This window comes from Palaemon carinicauda, chromosome 28 (genome assembly GCF_036898095.1).
Source record: "Palaemon carinicauda isolate YSFRI2023 chromosome 28, ASM3689809v2, whole genome shotgun sequence".
NCBI classification, from domain to species: domain Eukaryota; kingdom Metazoa; phylum Arthropoda; class Malacostraca; order Decapoda; family Palaemonidae; genus Palaemon; species Palaemon carinicauda.
Genome location: NC_090752.1, coordinates 2,093,476 through 2,112,196, shown reverse-complemented (window position 1 = coordinate 2,112,196; position 18,721 = coordinate 2,093,476). Strand labels below are relative to the sequence as shown.

At 33.2% G+C, this 18,721-nt stretch overlaps 1 protein-coding gene across 1 annotated transcript in view; it reads right to left on the bottom strand.

Annotated features, from left to right (window-relative positions):
• LOC137621973 (ionotropic receptor 21a-like) overlaps positions 1 to 18,721 on the bottom strand; it is a 194,940-nt gene that overhangs the window by 148,503 nt on the left and 27,716 nt on the right. The window lies entirely within an intron of this gene.

Below are 18,721 nucleotides of genomic sequence, written 5' to 3'. Positions count from 1 at the left end.
TCGACCTTTCGCTCGACCTTGACCTTGACCTTTGACCTTAACACTGTATTAATTGAGGTGGATTTTCATACACTCAAATATGAACCAAGTTTGAAGTCTCTGTGACAACGATGTCCAAACTTATGGCTAATTACGTGATTGTACATTTTGCTTGACCATGACCTTGACCTTTGACTTTGACCTTGCAAAAATTTAACCATTCCAAGCTTTTTACATAAAGGTTAATCCCTGCAAATTTCATCACCCTACGTTTAAAATTACGGCCAGGAAACTGATCACAAACAAACACAAACAAAGGGGCAAAAACATAACCTCCTTCTAATTTCGTTGACGGAGATAATCAGTTTTTATTTCCCTTCGAAAGTTAACTAGCATTAGCTTGGAGAATGATCACTGCCAGACCTATATCGAAATTTGTATCAGTAAGTTGCTGGAATAACACGTTCGAGGGTTAACTTGTCCCAGTGTCAAAGTTGAGGGTTTAATTTGGTGGAGGGTGAGTGTGAGGTGACACACACCTATAGGGTTCAATGTTTCATCGAGCCAGGCTTCAAATAACAACAACAATAACATTAATAATATGATATCAGAAATAGTATTATTATTATTATTATTATTATTATTATTATTATTATTATTAACTCGTTATAAAATAACAACAACAATAACAACAACAATAACATTAATAATATGATATCAGAAATATTATTATTATTATTATTATTATTATTATTATTATTATTATTATTATTATTATTATTAACTCGTTATAAAATAACAACAACAATAACAATAACAACAACAACAATATTGATAATATATCAGAAATATTATTATTATTATTATCATTAACTCGTTATAAAATAACAATAAACAACAGCAACAACATTAATAATATGATATTCGAAATATTATTATTATTATTATTGTTATTATTATTATTATTATTATTATCAAACCGTTATGAAATAACAATAAACAACAACAACAACAACAGTAGTAGTAGTAGTAGTAGTAGTAGTAGTAGTATTAGTAGTAGTAACAACAACAAAAACAACAACAACAACAATAATAATAATAATAATAATAATAATAATAATAATAATAATAATAATAATAATAATAATAAAGACCTAACTCCATAATCATTAATAATCCGTTTCGCGTAAAATTGATAAGAGATCTGTTTCGGAGTTCGATTTTCCTCGGAGTTATCGACAAAGGAAACATCTCATAAAAGAAATTTTTCACAGAATTTAATTAATAATCTTTTCGACATTTCTCGTGATAGTTCTGCTAAAATCCATACACTTGAAAAACTGTATAATAAAAATGTATAATAAATTGTATAATAAATTGTAAAATAAAATGGTAAATGTCAGGAAACATTTATTCCAGGATTTTTACCGTTTTAAAAACGGATATATTGACGTAATGGAGTGATATTACGGTCACCAACCCGTTTAAAGATAATAACAAAGTAGCGTTAGAGAGAGAGAGAGAGAGAGAGAGAGAGAGAGAGAGAGAGAGAATAACAAAGTAGAGGAGAGAGAGAGAGAGAGAGAGAGATAGAGAATAACAAAGTAGAGGAAGGAGAGAGAGAGAGAGAGAGAGAATAACAAAGTAGAGGAGAGAGAGAGAGAGAGAGAGAGATAGAGAATAACAAAGTAGAGGAAGGAGAGAGAGAGAGAGATAGAGAATAACAAAGTAGAGGAAGGAGAGAGAGAGAGAGAGATGGAGAATAACAAAGTAGAGGAAGGAGAGAGAGAGAGAGAGAGAGAGAGAGAGAGAGAGAGAAAATAACAAAGTAGCGTAGAGAGAGAGAGAGAGAGCGCGAGAGGAGAGAGAATAAAAAAGTAGAGAGAGAGAGAGAGAGAGAGAGAGAGAGAGAGAATAAAAAAGTAGAGAGAGAGAGAGAGAGAGAGAGAGAGAGAGAAAGGAATAACAAAGTACAGGAGAGAGAGAGAGAGAGAGAGAGAGAGGAGAGAGAGAGAGAGATAGAATAACAAAGTAGAGGAGAGAGAGAGAGAGATAGAATAACAAAGTAGAGGAGAGAGAGAGAGAGAGAGAGAGAGAGAGAGAGAGAGAGAGAGAATAAAAAAGTAGAGAGAGAGAGAGAGAGAGAGAGAGAGAGAAAGAATAACAAAGTACAGGAGGAGAGAGAGAGAGAGAGAGAGAGAGAGAGAGAGAATAAAAAAGTAGAGAGAGAGAGAGAGAGAGAGAGAGAGAGAGAGAAAGAATAACAAAGTACAGGAGAGAGAGAGAGAGAGGAGAGAGAGAGAGAGAGTGAGAATAACAAAGTAGAGGAGAGAGAGAGAGAGAGAGAGAGAGAGAGAGAGAATAACAAAGTAGAGGGGAGAGAGAGAGAGAGAGAGAGAGAGAGAGAGAGAGAATAACAAAGTAGAGGAGAGAGAGAGAGAGAGAGAGAGAGAGACTTGTCGCCTGTATTTTACTGAAATACGGCAGAGAACAGTATGTTTTTACGGAGAATTTCAGATTAAAATTACGGTTATTATAACATAGTAGTTTACGGACTGGGTATTATCAGAGTATGTTGCATTAAAAGCTTTGATATATATTGTTTTATGGTGAATAATGACTTTTTTTTATTTCTGTAAAGACACCTGTCTAATTTTCTTATGAATTATTTTTAAGTTATTATTTCTCTAAATATATATATCTTTTTCTAATTTACCTCCTCAGGCAGATAAATTCTAGATCGTTGCTTGAAAGACTCTACTAGAAATACTAGAAATATCTAAAAGCCTTTCTAATCTAGAAATGTCTAAAAGTTTCTAAGATTTCTTATAGTTTTCAATTACCTGATTTTTTATTTCATGAATTAATCAAGTTCATACTTTTCTAATAGAAATATCTAAAAGCCTTTCTAATCTAGAAATGTCTAAGCCTTCTAAGATTTCTATGATTTTCAATTACCTGATTTTTTATTTCATGAATTAATCTCAAGTTCATATTTCTCTAAAATATCTTTTTTCTAATCTACCTCTTCGTGCAAATTAATTCTAAATGTTGCTTTAAGGGCTCCGATAGAAATATCTAAAAGCCTTTCAAACTAGAAATTTCTAAATATCTAGAAAAAAAAGACTTTTTTATAATCTTTAATTAAAAGACCAAATTCCTAGCAATAGTCAAGCTTATATTGACAAAAGATAGAATATAAAATACTAAACATCTGATTTTTATAAATACTGTTAAAAAACCGTAATTGTAATGCGAAATTCTCTGTAAAAATATACAGTTCTCAGCCGTATTTCAGTAAAATACAGGCGACCGTAATTTTACCTTACTGTGTTATTATCTTTTACGGGTTGGTGACCCTAATATCACTCCTTTAACGCAAATATATCCGAAATTCTCTGTAAAAAAAAATATATATATACAGTTCTCAGCCGTATTTCAGTAAAATACAGGCGACCGTAATTTTACCTTTGTTAATATCCTTTACGGGTTGGTGACCGTAATATCACTCCTTTGCATCAATATATCCGTTTTTAAAAAGCAACATTTATTCCAGGATTTTATAAAAAAATTCTCTCTAAAAAAAAAATTCTTAGCCGTATTTCAGTAAAATACAGGCGACCGTAATTTTACCTTACTGTGTTATTATCTTTTACGGGTTGGTGACCGTAATATCACTCCTTTACATCAATATATCCGTTTTTAAAAAGCAACATTTATTCCAGGATTTTATAAAAAATTCTCTCTAAAAAAAAAATTCTTAGCCGTATTTCAGTAAAATACAGGCGACCGTAATTTTACCTTACTGTGTTATTATCTTTTACGGGTTGGTGACCGTAATATCACTCCTTTACATCAATATATCCGTTTTTAAAAAGCAACATTTATTCCAGGATTTTATAAAAAATTCTCTCTAAAAAAAAAATTCTTAGCCGTATTTCAGTAAAATACAGGCGACCGTAATTTTACCTTACTGTGTTATTATCTTTTACGGGTTGGTGACCGTAATATCACTCCTTTACATCAATATATCCGTTTTTAAAAAGCAACATTTATTCCAGGATTTTATAAAAAATTCTCTCTAAAAAAAAAATTCTTAGCCGTATTTCAGTAAAATACAGGCGACCGTAATTTTACCTTACTGTGTTATTATCTTTTACGGGTTGGTGACCGTAATATCACTCCTTTACGGCAATATATCCGTTTTTAAAAAGCAACATTTATTCCAGGATTTTATAAAAAATTCTCTCTAAAAAAAATTCTTAGCCGTATTTCAGTAAAATACAGGCGACCGTAATTTTACCTTACTCTTCTATTATCTTTCACGGGTTGGTGACCCTAATATCACTCCTTTAACGCAAATATATCCGTTTTTAAAAACGGGAAATGTCTGACAACATTTATTCCAGAATTTTGACCATTTTTCACAACAAATTTTTGTGCCCCCCCCCCCACATACATTTAAAAAGCACTCCACCCAACGACCTCCCCCCCCCCCCCATCAAAAAAATAATAATAATAACCTCCTTCCATTAAATACTTCTACAAACTCTCATTAGCGGACCCAGTTCACCCGTGACCTTATTAGGCTCATATTACTGACCATTTTTTTTTAAGAAATAAAATCTCTAAGGGTTATCCGAGGTAAGGTTTTCTCTCCACTTTCTCGTAGCGTAATATTTCGACGAAGACCCCATTCTTCTCCGGAGGCAAAAAGTCATCAGCTCCCTTCTCGATTAACTCTTAATCCCCTTTTCCTCCCTCCCTACCTCCCTACCTCCCTCCCTACCTCCCTACCTCCCTCCTCCTCCTCCTCCTCCTTCTATATACCACCCACGCATTTCACCTTTCGAACTCCTTCGTCAGGATTTCTGTAGAGACAGGATCCTGTGAGCGTTCTGTGATTACAGTATTGAGAGCTTCGCTATTACAAATATGAAGGATACGTTACATTCCTCCCTCCCTACCTCCCTCCCTCCCTCCTCTTCCTCCTCCTCCTCCTCCTCCTCCTCCTCCTTCTATATACCACCCACGCATTTCACCTTTCGAACTCCTTCGTCAGGATTTCTATTGAGCCAGGATCCTGTGAGCGTTCTGTGATTACAGTATTGAGAGCTTCGCAATTACCATATGAAGGATACGTTACATTCCTCCCTCCTTCCCTCCTCCTCCTTCTCCTCCTCCTCCTCCTCCTCCTTCTATCTTTCAAACTCCTTCGTCAGGATTCCTATAGAGCCAGGATCCTGTGAGTGCTCTGTGATTACAGTATTGAGAGCTTCGCAATTACAATTTGAAGGATACGTTACATTCCTCCCTCCTTCCCTCCTTTAATACCCACGCATCTGACATCCTAAACTCCTTCGTCAGGATCTCCGAAGGAGCGCCAGAATTCCAATGAGCGCTTCGCAGTTTAAAGCTTTTAAAGGTCGCTCATGAATGGCAGAGGCAAGGGACAGTGACATTGCCCTAGAGACTGACCATATATACATATGATCAGCGCCCAAACCCCCTCACCACCCAAGCTAGGACCAAGGAGGGCCAGGCAATGGCGGCTGATGATTCAGCAGCTAGATCTATAGGATCCCCTAAACCCCCACATCCTTAGCTCACAAGGATGGTGAGGTTGTAACGACCAAATGGACTAACGAGTCTCCACCCAAGCTAGGAACAAGGAAGGCCAGGCAATGGCTGCTGATGATTCAGCAGATAGATCTATAGGCTCCCCTAAACCCCCACATCCTTAGCGCACAAGAATGGTGAGGTTGTAACGACCAAAGGAACTAACGAGTTTCACCGGGACTCGATCCCCAGTCTGGCGTTCATCAGTCAGGGACGTTACCGCATTGGCCACCATAGGCTCCCCTAAACCCCCATATCCTTAGCTCACTAGGATGGTGAGGTTGTAACGACCAAAGGAACTAACGAGTTTGACCGGGACTCTATCCCCAGTCTGGCCTTCACCAGTCAGGGACGTTACCGCATTGGCCACCATAACCCTTTGAAGTGAAAGTTATAATGTATAGTGAAAGTTAAAGTTAAAGGTATGGTGAAGGTATAATGAAAAGCTATGAGGAGAGTGCTGCTATTATAATTGTTATCATTAATTGCTAAGCTACAACCCTAGTTGGAAAAGCAGGATGCTATAAGCCCAGGGGCCCCAACAGGGAAAATAGCCCAGTGAGGAAGGGATACAAGGTAAAATAAAATATTTTAAGGACAATAAAAACATTAAAATAAATATTTCCTATATAAACTATAAATACTTTAACAAAATAAGAGGAAGAGAAATATGATAGAATAGTGTGCCCGAGTGTACCCTCAAGCAAGAGAACTGCTATGGGCCTAAGAGACTGCAATGATCCTTCAGTAATGATAATGACTACAGTTTCCCCTGTGAGATAGATAGTAGGTAACTACCTCGAGCTCTACCTCGATACGGGGCCCGGAGCGTAAGAAGATTCAAGAAAGCGTTTTTCTTAAGTATTTATTTTCTTTTAATATGATCAAATCAAGATAATCATTATTGATATTTATATAAGTAAACATCAACATAAAAAATAGTCCATTTTTATTTAAATAGGGAGTTAAATGACAAGATTAAAAATGAAACTATGAGAAAGATTACTCGAGTGCTGCTTAAAAAAAAAAAAAAAAAAAAAAAAAAAAAAAAAAGATGATTAATAACCAATTAAGATAATCATTAATAATATTTGTATAATTAAACATCAAAATAAAAAAAATACCTATTTTCATTTCAATAGGGAGTTAAATGACAACTAGATTAGAAATGAAACTATAAGAGAAATTAATCGAGTGAAGAAGAAGAAGAAGAAGAAGAAGAAGAAGAAGAAGAAGAATAAGAAGAAGAAGAAGAAGAAGAAAAAAAGGTTCCTTAAGTATTTTTTCTTTTAATATGATCAAAAACTAATTAAGATAATCATTATTAACATTTATATAAGTAAACATCAACATAAAGAAATAATATATTCTTATTTAAATTAGTAGTTAAATGACAAGATTAGAAATGAAACTATAAGAGAGATTACTCGAGTGCTACTTAAAAAAAAAAAAAAAAAAAAAAAAAAAAAAAAAGTTCCTTAAGCATTTATTTTCTTTTAATATGATTAATAACTAATTAAGATAATCATTATTAATATTTAAATAAGTAAACATCAACATAAAAAATAATATATTTTTATTTAAATTGGTAGTTAAATGACAACAAGATTGGAAATGAAACTATGAAAAAAGATTACTCGAGTGCTGCTAAAAAAAAAAAAAAAAAAAAGGAAAATGATGATTAATAACTAATTAAGATAATCCTTATTGATATTTATATAATTAAACATCAAAATGAAAAAAAAATACTTATTTTCATTCAAATTGAGAGTTAAATGACAAGTATAGAAATGAAACTATAAGAGAGATTACTTGAATGATACTTAAGAAAAAAAAAAAGGTTCCTTAAGTATTTTTTCTTTTAATATGATTAATAACTAATTAAGATAATCCTTATTAGAATTTATTTAATTAAACATCAAAATGGAAAAAAAATACTTATTTTCACTTCAATAGAGAGTTAAATCACAAGATTAGAAATGAAACTATAAGCTCAAATTAAGATAATCATTATTAACATTTATATAAGTAAACATTAACATAAAAAAAATATCCATTTTCATTTAAATTGGGAGTTATTTGACGAGATTAGAAATGAAACTACAAGAGAGATTACTCGAGTGCTGCTTGAAAAAAAAAAAAAAAAAAACCTATTTTCATTTCAATAGGGAGTTAAATGAAAACTAGATTAGAAATGAAACTATAAGAGAGATTACTCGAGTGCCACTTTTAAAAAAAAAAAAAAAAAAAAAAAAAAAAAAAAAAAAAAAGTGTTGCTGATCACTTATCTAATACTGACCTAACCAAAAGAAAACATTAACATAAAAAAATAATATATTATTATATAAATTGGTTAAATGACAAGATTAGAAATGAAATTATAAGAAAAATTACTCGAGTGCTACTTAAAAAAAAAAGTGTTGCTGATCACTTATCTAATACTGACCTAACCAAATTTTGCTTATCTGGAGATCTTAACTGATCGGGAGATTATCACTTCAATGAAGCGTTTTTTTTTTTTTTTTTTTTTTTATCAGATAACTGGAACGATGGAGAAGAGTGAACTTTTGCCCTCGTATGTTCAAAGATGTACCTTAGTCTTTTGGTGGGAAAATTTGTATATCTTTTTTTTTACGATACAACCGAAAAAAGTCTTTACGATACGACAAAAAAGGCGAAAAAAAGTCTTTCGAAAAAAAAGCAAAGAAAGGGGGTAACTCCATCTATGTGGGGTCCTTTGACTGGCCAGACAGTACTTCATTGGATCCTTCTCTCTGGTTACGGATCATTTTCCCTTTGCCTACACATACACCGAATAGTCTGGCCTATTCTTTACACATTCTCCACTGTCCTCATACACCTGACAACACTGAGATCACCAAACAATTCTTCTTCATCAAAGGGGTTAACTATTGCACTGTAATGGTTCAGTGGCTACTTTCCTATTGGAACGAGCAGAAGAGACTCTTTAGTTATGGTAAGCAGCTCTTCTAGGAGAAGGACACTCCAAAACCAAACCAATGTTCTCTAGCCTTGGGTAGTGTCATAGCTTCTGCACCATGGTCTTCCACCGTCTTGGGTTAGAGTTCTCTTGCTTGAAGGTACACTTGGGCACACTATTCTATCTAATTTCTCTTCTTGTTTTGTTAATTTTTTTACAGTTTATATAGGAAATACTCATTTTATTGTTGTTACTGTTCTTAAAATATTTTATTTTTCCTTGTTTCCTTTCCTCACTGGGCTATTTTCCCTGTTGGGGCTCCTGGGCTTATAGCATCCTGCTTTTGCAACTCGGGTTGTAGCTTAGTAAGTAATAATAATAATAATAATAATAATAATAATAATAATAATAATAATAGATATTTATCTTAATGTTACTGTTCTTGAAATATCGTTTTTCATTATTTCCTTTCCCCACTGGGCTATTTTCCCTGTTGGGGCCCCTTGGGCTTATAGAATCCTGCTTTTCCAACTCGGGTTGTAGCTTAGCAAGTAATAATAATAATAATAATAATAATAATAATAAATTCATACACGAAAAGTTAATTCCAATAATGACATTAACTTCCAACTCAACTACTCCATTACTCATAGTCTATATCTCGTTACTTTCTAGTTGTATCCGATAAAGGCAATTTGAATGAGCAAGACGATATCTCTATTGAAATTGGATTGGACACCTGCTCCTTCCAAGTGGATAGACGCTGCCATCTTCTCCTTTATCTTAAATTAATGATAAAGAAGATAAACTGAATGTTATCTTTACTACTATTGCTCTCCGTACTTCGTACCCACAATGAAATCAAGCTTTGAACAGTGCCACGTGATAAGCCCACTCTGGTTCGCTCTAAAACGTGTTAGAAACATGTTCGTGATTAATATTACTTTAAATTCTAATAGCCAGACCTTCTCCATCATGAGGCTCAATACTACATAGTATTCTAGAAGTTTTATTCCACCTGTTACCAAGTTGTGGAATGATCTTCCTAATTGGGTAGTTGAATTGGTAGAACTTCAAAAGTTCAAAGTTGGAGCAAATGTTTTTTTGTTAACCAGGCTGACATGAGTCTTTTTATTGTTTATAAATGACATATTTGTTTTTGACGTTAATAGTTCATATAGGACATATCTGTTTTGACGCTGTTACTGTTTTTAGAATGATAGATTGTTAATTTATTCTGATCATTTATTTATTTCCTTATTTCCTTTCCTCACTGGGCTATTTTTCCCCTGTTGGAGCCTTTGGGCTTATAGCATCTTGCTTTTCCAACTAGGCTTGTAGCTTGGCTAATAATAATAATAATAATAATAATAATAATAATAAAGGTTTAGAGGCCGCTCATGAATGCCAGAATAAAAGGGTCAGTGGCATTGCCCTATCAAGTAGGACAATGCCCTAGAGACTGACCATATATACATATGATCAGAGCCCAAGCCCACTCTCCACCCAAGCTAGGACCATGGAGGGCCAGGCAATGGCTGCTGAGGACTCCCTATCGAGCAGGACAATGCCCTAGAGACTGACTGTATATACATGTGATCAGCGCCCTACCACCTCTCCACCCAAGCTAGGAGCAAAGAGGGCCAGGCAATGGCTGCTGAGGACTCCCTATTGAGCAGGACAATGCCCTAGAGACTGACCATATACACATATGATCAGCGCCCAAGACTCCCTCTCCACCCAAGCTAGTACCAAGGAGGGCCAGGCAATGGCTGCTGACGACTTCCTATTGAGCAGGATAATGCCCTAGAGACTTACCATATATACATGTGATCAGCGCCTAAACCCTCTCTCCACCCAAGCTAGGACCATGGAGGGCAAGGCAATAGCTGCTGATGACTTCCTTTCGAGCAGGACAATTGCCTAGAGACCTTAGAGACTGACCTTATATACATATGATCAGAGCCCAAGCCCCCTCTCCACCCAAGCTAGGACCAAGGAGGGCCAGGCAATGGCTGCTGATAACTCAGCAGAACAAGTTAACAAAATATCTTGAAGTTATTTTGATTCAGAAGAAAAGGAAGATTTATTTTTCTAATTTTCGACTCTCAAACTAACAAGCTCACAAAATGTCTTAGAGTCATTTTGATTCAGAGTAGATATGAAAGATTTTCTTTTAATTTTCGACTCACAAACTAACAAATTAACAAAATATCTTGAAGTCATTTTGATTCAAAGAAAACGAAGATTTTTTTTTTTCTAATTTTCGACTCTCAAACTAACAAGTTAACAAAATATCTTGAAGTCATTTTGATTCAGAGAAGAAAAGGGAGATTATTTTTTTTAATTTTCGGATCTCAAACTAACAAATTAACAAAATATCTTTAATTCATTTTGATTCAGAGGAGAACGGGATTTTTTTTTTCTTTTTTTTTAATTTTCAACTCTCAAACTAACAAGTTAACAAAACATCTTGAAGTTATTTTGATTCAGAGGAGAAAGGGAATTTTTTTCTTTTTTCAATTTTTGATTCAAAATAATAAATTGACAAAATGTCTTGAAGTCATTTTGATTCAGAAAAGAAAGAGATTTTTTATTTTAATTTTCGCCTCTCAAACTAACAAGTTAACAAAACATCTTTAAGTCATTTTGACTCAGAGAAAGCAAAGGTGAGGTTATTATTATTATTATTATTACTAGCCAAGCTACAACCCTAGTTGGAAAAGCAAGATGTTCTAAGCCCAAGGGCTCCAATAGGGAAAAACAGCCCAGTGAGGAAAGGAAATAAGGAAATAAACAAATGATGAGAACAAGTTAACAATAAATCATTCTAAAAACAGTAACAACGTCAAAAACAGATATGTCCTATATAAACTATTAACAACGTCAAAAACAGGTATGTCATATATAAACTATAAAAAGACTCATGTCAGCCTGGTCAACATAAAAACGTTTGCTCCAATTTGCCAAATTGAGATGCCATGTCCACGTGGTTGATTTTATATATATATATATATATATATATATATATATATATATATATATATATATATATATATATCAAAAATAGCAAAATAACAAAATATCTTGAAGTCATTTTGATTCAGAGAAGAAATGGAAGATTATTTTCTTTTATTTTCGCTTCAAAATAATAAATTGGCAAAATATCTTGAAGACATTTTGATTCAGAGAAGAAAAGGAAGATTTATTTTCTAATTTTCAACTCTCAAACTAACAAACTAACAAAACATCTTGAAGACATTTTGATTCAGAAATTACGAAGGTTTTTTTTCTATTGTAGACTCTTTCTTTCTTTAATTTTTGATTAAAAATAATAAATTGACAAAATGTCTTGAAGTCATTTTGATTCAGAGAAGAAATGGAATTTTTAGCGATTTAAAATAATAAATTGTCAAAGTGTCTTTAAGTCATTTTGATACAGAAGAAATGGAAGATTTTTCTTTTTAATTTTCGACGCAAAATAAAAAGTTAAAACCTCTTGAAGTCATTTTGACTCAGAGAAAACGAAGGTGTGGTTACTATTATTATTATTATTATTATTATCATTATTATTATTATTATTAGCCAATCTACAACCCTAGTTGGAAAAGCAAGATGCTATAAGCCCAAGGGCTCCAATAGGGAAAAGTAGCCCAGGAGGAAAGGAAATAAGGAAATAAATAAATGATGAGAACAAGTTAACAATAAATCATTCTAAAAACAGTAACAACGTCAAAACAGATATGTCCTATATAAACTATAAATAACGTCAAAAACAGATATGTCATCTGTAAGCAATAAAAAGACTCGTGTCAGCCTGGTCAACATAAAAACCTTTGCTCCTATTTGCCAAATTGAGATGCCATGTCCACGTGGTAGAACAACGAACACGTTTGGCCCGTATGATCACATCTATGAACATTGAGCGAGTGAACATGTGTGAAGATGCTCCCAGAGACCAACAATCACGTGTTCAACATATGGCAGACATTGGACTATTAGAGAAACAGTAAATTATATTAGATTTTTTTTATTGGTTCTGTGTCTAGGTTTTCTCATACCTACAAGATAAGTCTGAGATAAAGGAGATAGTGTCAGAGAGGTAGATGTCTGTTCAAAATGTTCATATGATTGGAAGGTGGTAAATGATTTTTTTGTCTTGTCTTCATTTTTTTATGTTCATTGGTGAATCATTCAATTGTAGCTGTCATTTTTCTCTTTGGGTTTAGTTTTGTATTTTATATTTTTTTTCATTGGTGATTTATTGCAAAATAGTTTATTTTCAGTATATGTGAATATTCAAAATAATAATAATAATAATAATAATAACAATAATAATAATAATGATAATAATAATAATAATAATAATAATAATAATAATGATCATGATAATGATCATGATAATGATGATAATAATAATGATAATATGAATAAGAAGAATAAGAATAATAAGAATACGAATAAGAATAAAAAGAATACGAAAAGGAAAAGGAAAAGGAAAAGGAATAATAATAATAATAATAATAATAATAATAATAATAATAATAATAATAATAAAAGTAACAATAAAATTAACAATAAAAATAACAATAATAATAATAATAATAATAATAATAATAATATAATAATAATAATAATAAAATTAACAATAAAAAATAACAACAACAAACAACAACAACAACAACAACAACAATAATAATAATAATAATAATAATAATAATAATAATAATAATAACAATAATAATAATAATTCGAAAGTGTCCTCTACATCATGAAGACATACTAATTTATATGTGAATTATATTGATGAAAACATGTGCTTCAGGGTGTGCGCGAGCATGCGCAAATGTTATAGCTTAGTTTGAAAAAAAAAAAAATTCTTAAGACTAAATTCCATCGTTGGAAATAGAAATATTTAATTTGTATAAATAACTTCACAAAAGGTTTAAAGGTCGCTCATGAATGGCAGAGGCAAGGGTCAGTGACATTGCCCTATCAAGCAGGACAATGCCCTAGAGACTGCCCATATATGCATATGATCAGCGCCCAAAGCTACGACCAAGGAGGGCCAGACAATGGCTGCTGATGACTCAGCAGATAGACCTATAGGCTTCCTTAAAACACCCAATCTTTAGCTCACAAGGATGGTGAGGTTGCAGCGAGCAAAGGAACTAACGGGTTTGAGGGGGACTCGAACCCTAGTCTGGGGATCACCAGTCAGGGACGTTACCACATCGACCATCCTTATTTCAATTACTTACATTATAGAAGCTAAGAGATTTGTTAGTCGTGAATATTATAATAATAATAAATAATAATAATAACAAATAATAATAAATAATAATAATAATAATAATAATAAATAAAAATAATAATAATAAATATAAATAATAATAATAAACAATAATAATAATAATAAACAATAATAATAAATAATAATAAATAATAACAATAATAAATAATAATAATAAATAATAAATAATAAATAACAAATAATAAATAATAATAATAATAATAATAATAATAATAATAATAATAATAATAATAATAATATTAAGAAGAAGAAGAAGAGTTGGAAAACCCAGACCTAAATGGCTGAAGATTATGAAACGCGAAATAGATGATGAATGGAGAAGTATTGAATTAAAAGCTCAAGATAGAGACGACTGGCGAAATCTAACCGAGGCCCTTTGCGTCAATAGGCGTAGGAGGAGATGATGATGATGATGATGATGAAATATTGTTAGGTAGGCCTATTCAGAATATCACATTGCGTATTTATAGATTTAATTGTCAAATCCGTATTATCGAAGCACTTGGTGGAAAAAAAAAAAGTTTCTAAAAGTGTACATGCAAGTGAGAGCAATATTATTATTATTATTTTTTTTTTAAACATTATGGATGCTGTGAGAGCAAAGATCTAGCAGTAATTTTAGTCTTCTGGAAGTATTTTAAACATTATGGATGCTGTGTGAGCAAAATTTTGGTCTTCTGGAAGTATTTTAAACATTATGGATGCTGTGTGAGCAAAATTTTAGTCTTCTGGAAGTATTTTAAACATTATGGATGCTGTGTGAGCAAAATTTTAGTCTTCTGGAAGTATTTTAAACATTATGGATGCTGTGTGAGTAAAATTTTAGTCTTCTGGAAGTATTTTAAACATTATGGATGCTGTGTGAGCAAAATTTTAGTCTTCTGGAAGTATTTTAAACATTATGGATGCTGTGTGAGCAAAATTTTAGTCTTCTGGAAGTATTTTAAACATTATGGATGCTGTGTGAGCAAAATTTTAGTCTTCTGGAAGCATTTTAAACATTATGGATGCTGTGTGAGCAAAATTTTGGTCTTCTGGAAGTATTTTAAACATTATGGATGCTGTGTGAGCAAAATATTAGTCTTCTGGAAGTATTTTAAACATTATGGATGCTGTGTGAGCAAAATTTTGGTCTTCTGGAAGTATTTTAAACATTATGGATGCTGTGTGAGCAAAATATTAGTCTTCTGGAAGTATTTTAAACATTATGGATGCTGTGTGAGCAAAATATTAGTCTTCTGGAAGTATTTTAAACATTATGGATGCTGTGTGAGCAAAATATTAGTCTTCTGGAAGTATTTTAAACATTATGGATGCTGTGTGAGCAAAATATTAGTCTTCTGGAAGTATTTTAAACATTATGGATGCTGTGTGAGCAAAATATTAGTCTTCTGGAAGTATTTTAAACATTATGGATGCTGTGTGAGCAAAATTTTGGTCTTCTGGAAGTATTTTAAACATTATGGATGCTGTGTGAGCAAAATATTAGTCTTCTGGAAGTATTTTAAACATTATGGATGCTGTGTGAGCAAAATATTAGTCTTCTGGAAGTATTTTAAACATTATGGATGCTGTGTGAGTAAAAGTTTAGTCTTCTGGAAGTATTTTAAACATTATGGATGCTGTGTGAGCAAAGAACTGGCATCTAAGATTGCAAATAACTTAAATATACGCAACATAGATCCCAACAATTAAGCATTTTCCAAAAACAGAAGAAACACTGCAGTCAATCTAAATATACGCACACTTACAGAAGCGTATAATTAGACACCCAATTCAGCAACGACGCAATCTTTCGTTCGCCTTATCGGTTTCCGTAACTCCCGACAGAAGGGGGTATCTCCTGAAGGGTTTGAAAATTCGGGTCCTTCTCACAAACACACAAACGCACACACACACTGCTGATAAGCGTTCTGGTGTCATTCGTGTTTAATGTCAGGAGTCCCAAACGCTGAAAATGTGCGTAGGTTGATGGCTGTGTATCTCTGCTCTGAGCTCTTATGGTTCACGGTTAAAAATAGAAAAAAGATAGTTTATCATCATTAACATCATCTCCTCCTACGCCTATTGACGCAAGGGGTCTCTGTTAGATTTCCCCAGTCGTCTCTATCGTGAGCTTTCCATAGACTAAGTCCATAGGGGATTTATTGGTTAAATTCATCAAAGGATAGCCAGTTCCTTGTGATAAGTCTGAGCAAAGTTCTGGCAGAAATTTCAGTCTTCTGGAAGTATTTTAAACATTATGGATGCTGTGAGAGCAAAGATCTGGCGGTAATTTTGGTCTTCTGGAAGTATTTTAAACATTATGGATGCTGTGTGAGCTAAGAACTGGCAGTAATTTTAGCCTTCTGGAAGTATTTTAAACATTATGGATGCTGTGTGAGCTAAGAACTGGCAGTAATTTTAGTCTTCTGGAAGTATTTTAAACATTATGGATGCTGTGCGAGCAAAGATCTGGCAGTAATTTTAGTCTTCTGGAAGTATTTTAAACATTATGGATGCTGTGTGAGCTAAGAACTGGCAGTAATTTTAGCCTTCTGGAAGTATTTTAAACATTATGGATGCTGTGTGAGCAAAGATCTGGCTGTAATTTTAGTCTTTTGGAAGTATTTTAAACATTATGGATGCTGTGTGAGCTAAGAACTGGCAGTAATTTTAGCCTTCTGGAAGTATTTTAAACATTATGGATGCTGTGTGAGCAAAGATCTGGCTGTAATTTTAGTCTTTTGGAAGTATTTTAAACATTATGGATGCTGTGTGAGCTAAGAACTGGCAGTAATTTTAGCCTTCTGGAAGTATTTTAAACATTATGGATGCTGTGTGAGCAAAGATCTGGCTGTAATTTTAGTCTTTTGGAAGTATTTTAAACATTATGGATGCTGTGTGAGCTAAGAACTGGCAGTAATTTTAGCCTTCTGGAAGTATTTTAAACATTATGGATGCTGTGTGAGCAAAGATCTGGCTGTAATTTTAGTCTTTTGGAAGTATTTTAAACATTATGGATGCTGTGTGAGCTAAGAACTGGCAGTAATTTTAGCCTTCTGGAAGTATTTTAAACATTATGGATGCTGTGTGAGCAAAGATCTGGCTGTAATTTTAGTCTTTTGGAAGTATTTTAAACATTATGGATGCTGTGTGAGCTAAGAACTGGCAGTAATTTTAGCCTTCTGGAAGTATTTTAAACATTATGGATGCTGTGTGAGAAAAGATCTGGCAGAAATTTCAGTCTTCTGGAAGTATCTTAAACATTATGGATGCTGTGTGAGCTAAGAACTGGCAGTAATTTTAGCCTTCTGGAAGTATTTTAAACATTATGGATGCTGTGTGAGCAAAGATCTGGCAGTAATTTTAGTCTTTTGGAAGTATTTTAAACATTATGGATGCTGTGTGAGCAAAATTTTGGTCTTCTGGAAGTATTTTAAACATTATGGATGCTGTGTGAGCTAAGAACTGGCAGTAATTTTAGCCTTCTGGAAGTATTTTAAACATTATGGATGCTGTGTGAGAAAAGATCTGGCAGAAATTTCAGTCTTCTGGAAGTATCTTAAACATTATGGATGCTGTGTGAGCTAAGAACTGGCAGTAATTTTAGCCTTCTGGAAGTATTTTAAACATTATGGATGCTGTGTGAGAAAAGATCTGGCAGAAATTTCAGTCTTCTGGAAGTATCTTAAACATTATGGATGCTGTGTGAGCTAAGAACTGGCAGTAATTTTAGCCTTCTGGAAGTATTTTAAACATTATGGATGCTGTGTGAGCAAAGATCTGGCAGTAATTTTAGTCTTTTGGAAGTATTTTAAACATTATGGATGCTGTGTGAGCAAATATCTGGCAGTAATCTTAGTCTTCTGGAAGTATTTTAAACATTATGGATGCTGTGTGAGCAAAGATCTGGCAGTAACTTTGGCCTTCTGGAAGTATTTTAAACATTATGGATGCTGTGTGAGCAAAGATCTGGCAGTAACTTTGGCCTTCTGGAAGTATTTTAAACATTATGGATGCTGTGTGAGCAAAGATCTGGCAGTAACTTTGGCCTTCTGGAAGTATTTTAAACATTATGGATGCTGTGTGAGCAAAGATCTGGCAGTAACTTTGGCCTTCTGGAAGTATTTTAAACATTATGGATGCTGTGTGAGCAAAGATCTGGCAGTAACTTTGGCCTTCTGGAAGTATTTTAAACATTATGGATGCTGTGTGAGCAAAGATCTGGCAGTAACTTTGGCCTTCTGGAAGTATTTTAAACATTATGGATGCTGTGTGAGCAAAGATCTGGCAGTAATTTTGGTCTTCTGGAAGTATTTTAAACATTATGGATGCTGTGTGAGAAAAGATCTGGCAGAAATTTCAGTCTTCTGGAAGTATCTTAAACATTATGGATGCTGTGTGAGGTAAGAACTGGCAGTAATTTTAGCCTTCTGGAAGTATTTTAAACATTATGGATGCTGTGTGAGCAAAGATCTGGCAGTAATTTTAGTCTTTTGGAAGTATTTTAAACATTATGGATGCTGTGTGAGCAAATATCTGGCAGTAATCTTAGTCTTCTGGAAGTATTTTAAACATTATGGATGCTGTGTGAGCAAAGATCTGGCAGTAACTTTGGCCTTCTGGAAGTATTTTAAACATTATGGATGCTGTGTGAGCAAAGATCTGGCAGTAACTTTGGCCTTCTGGAAGTATTTTAAACATTATGGATGCTGTGTGAGCAAAGATCTGGCAGTAATTTTGGTCTTCTGGAAGTATTTTAAACATTATGGATGCTGTGTGAGAAAAGATCTGGCAGAAATTTCAGTCTTCTGGAAGTATCTTAAACATTATGGATGCTGTGTGAGCTAAGAACTGGCAGTAATTTTAGCCTTCTGGAAGTATTT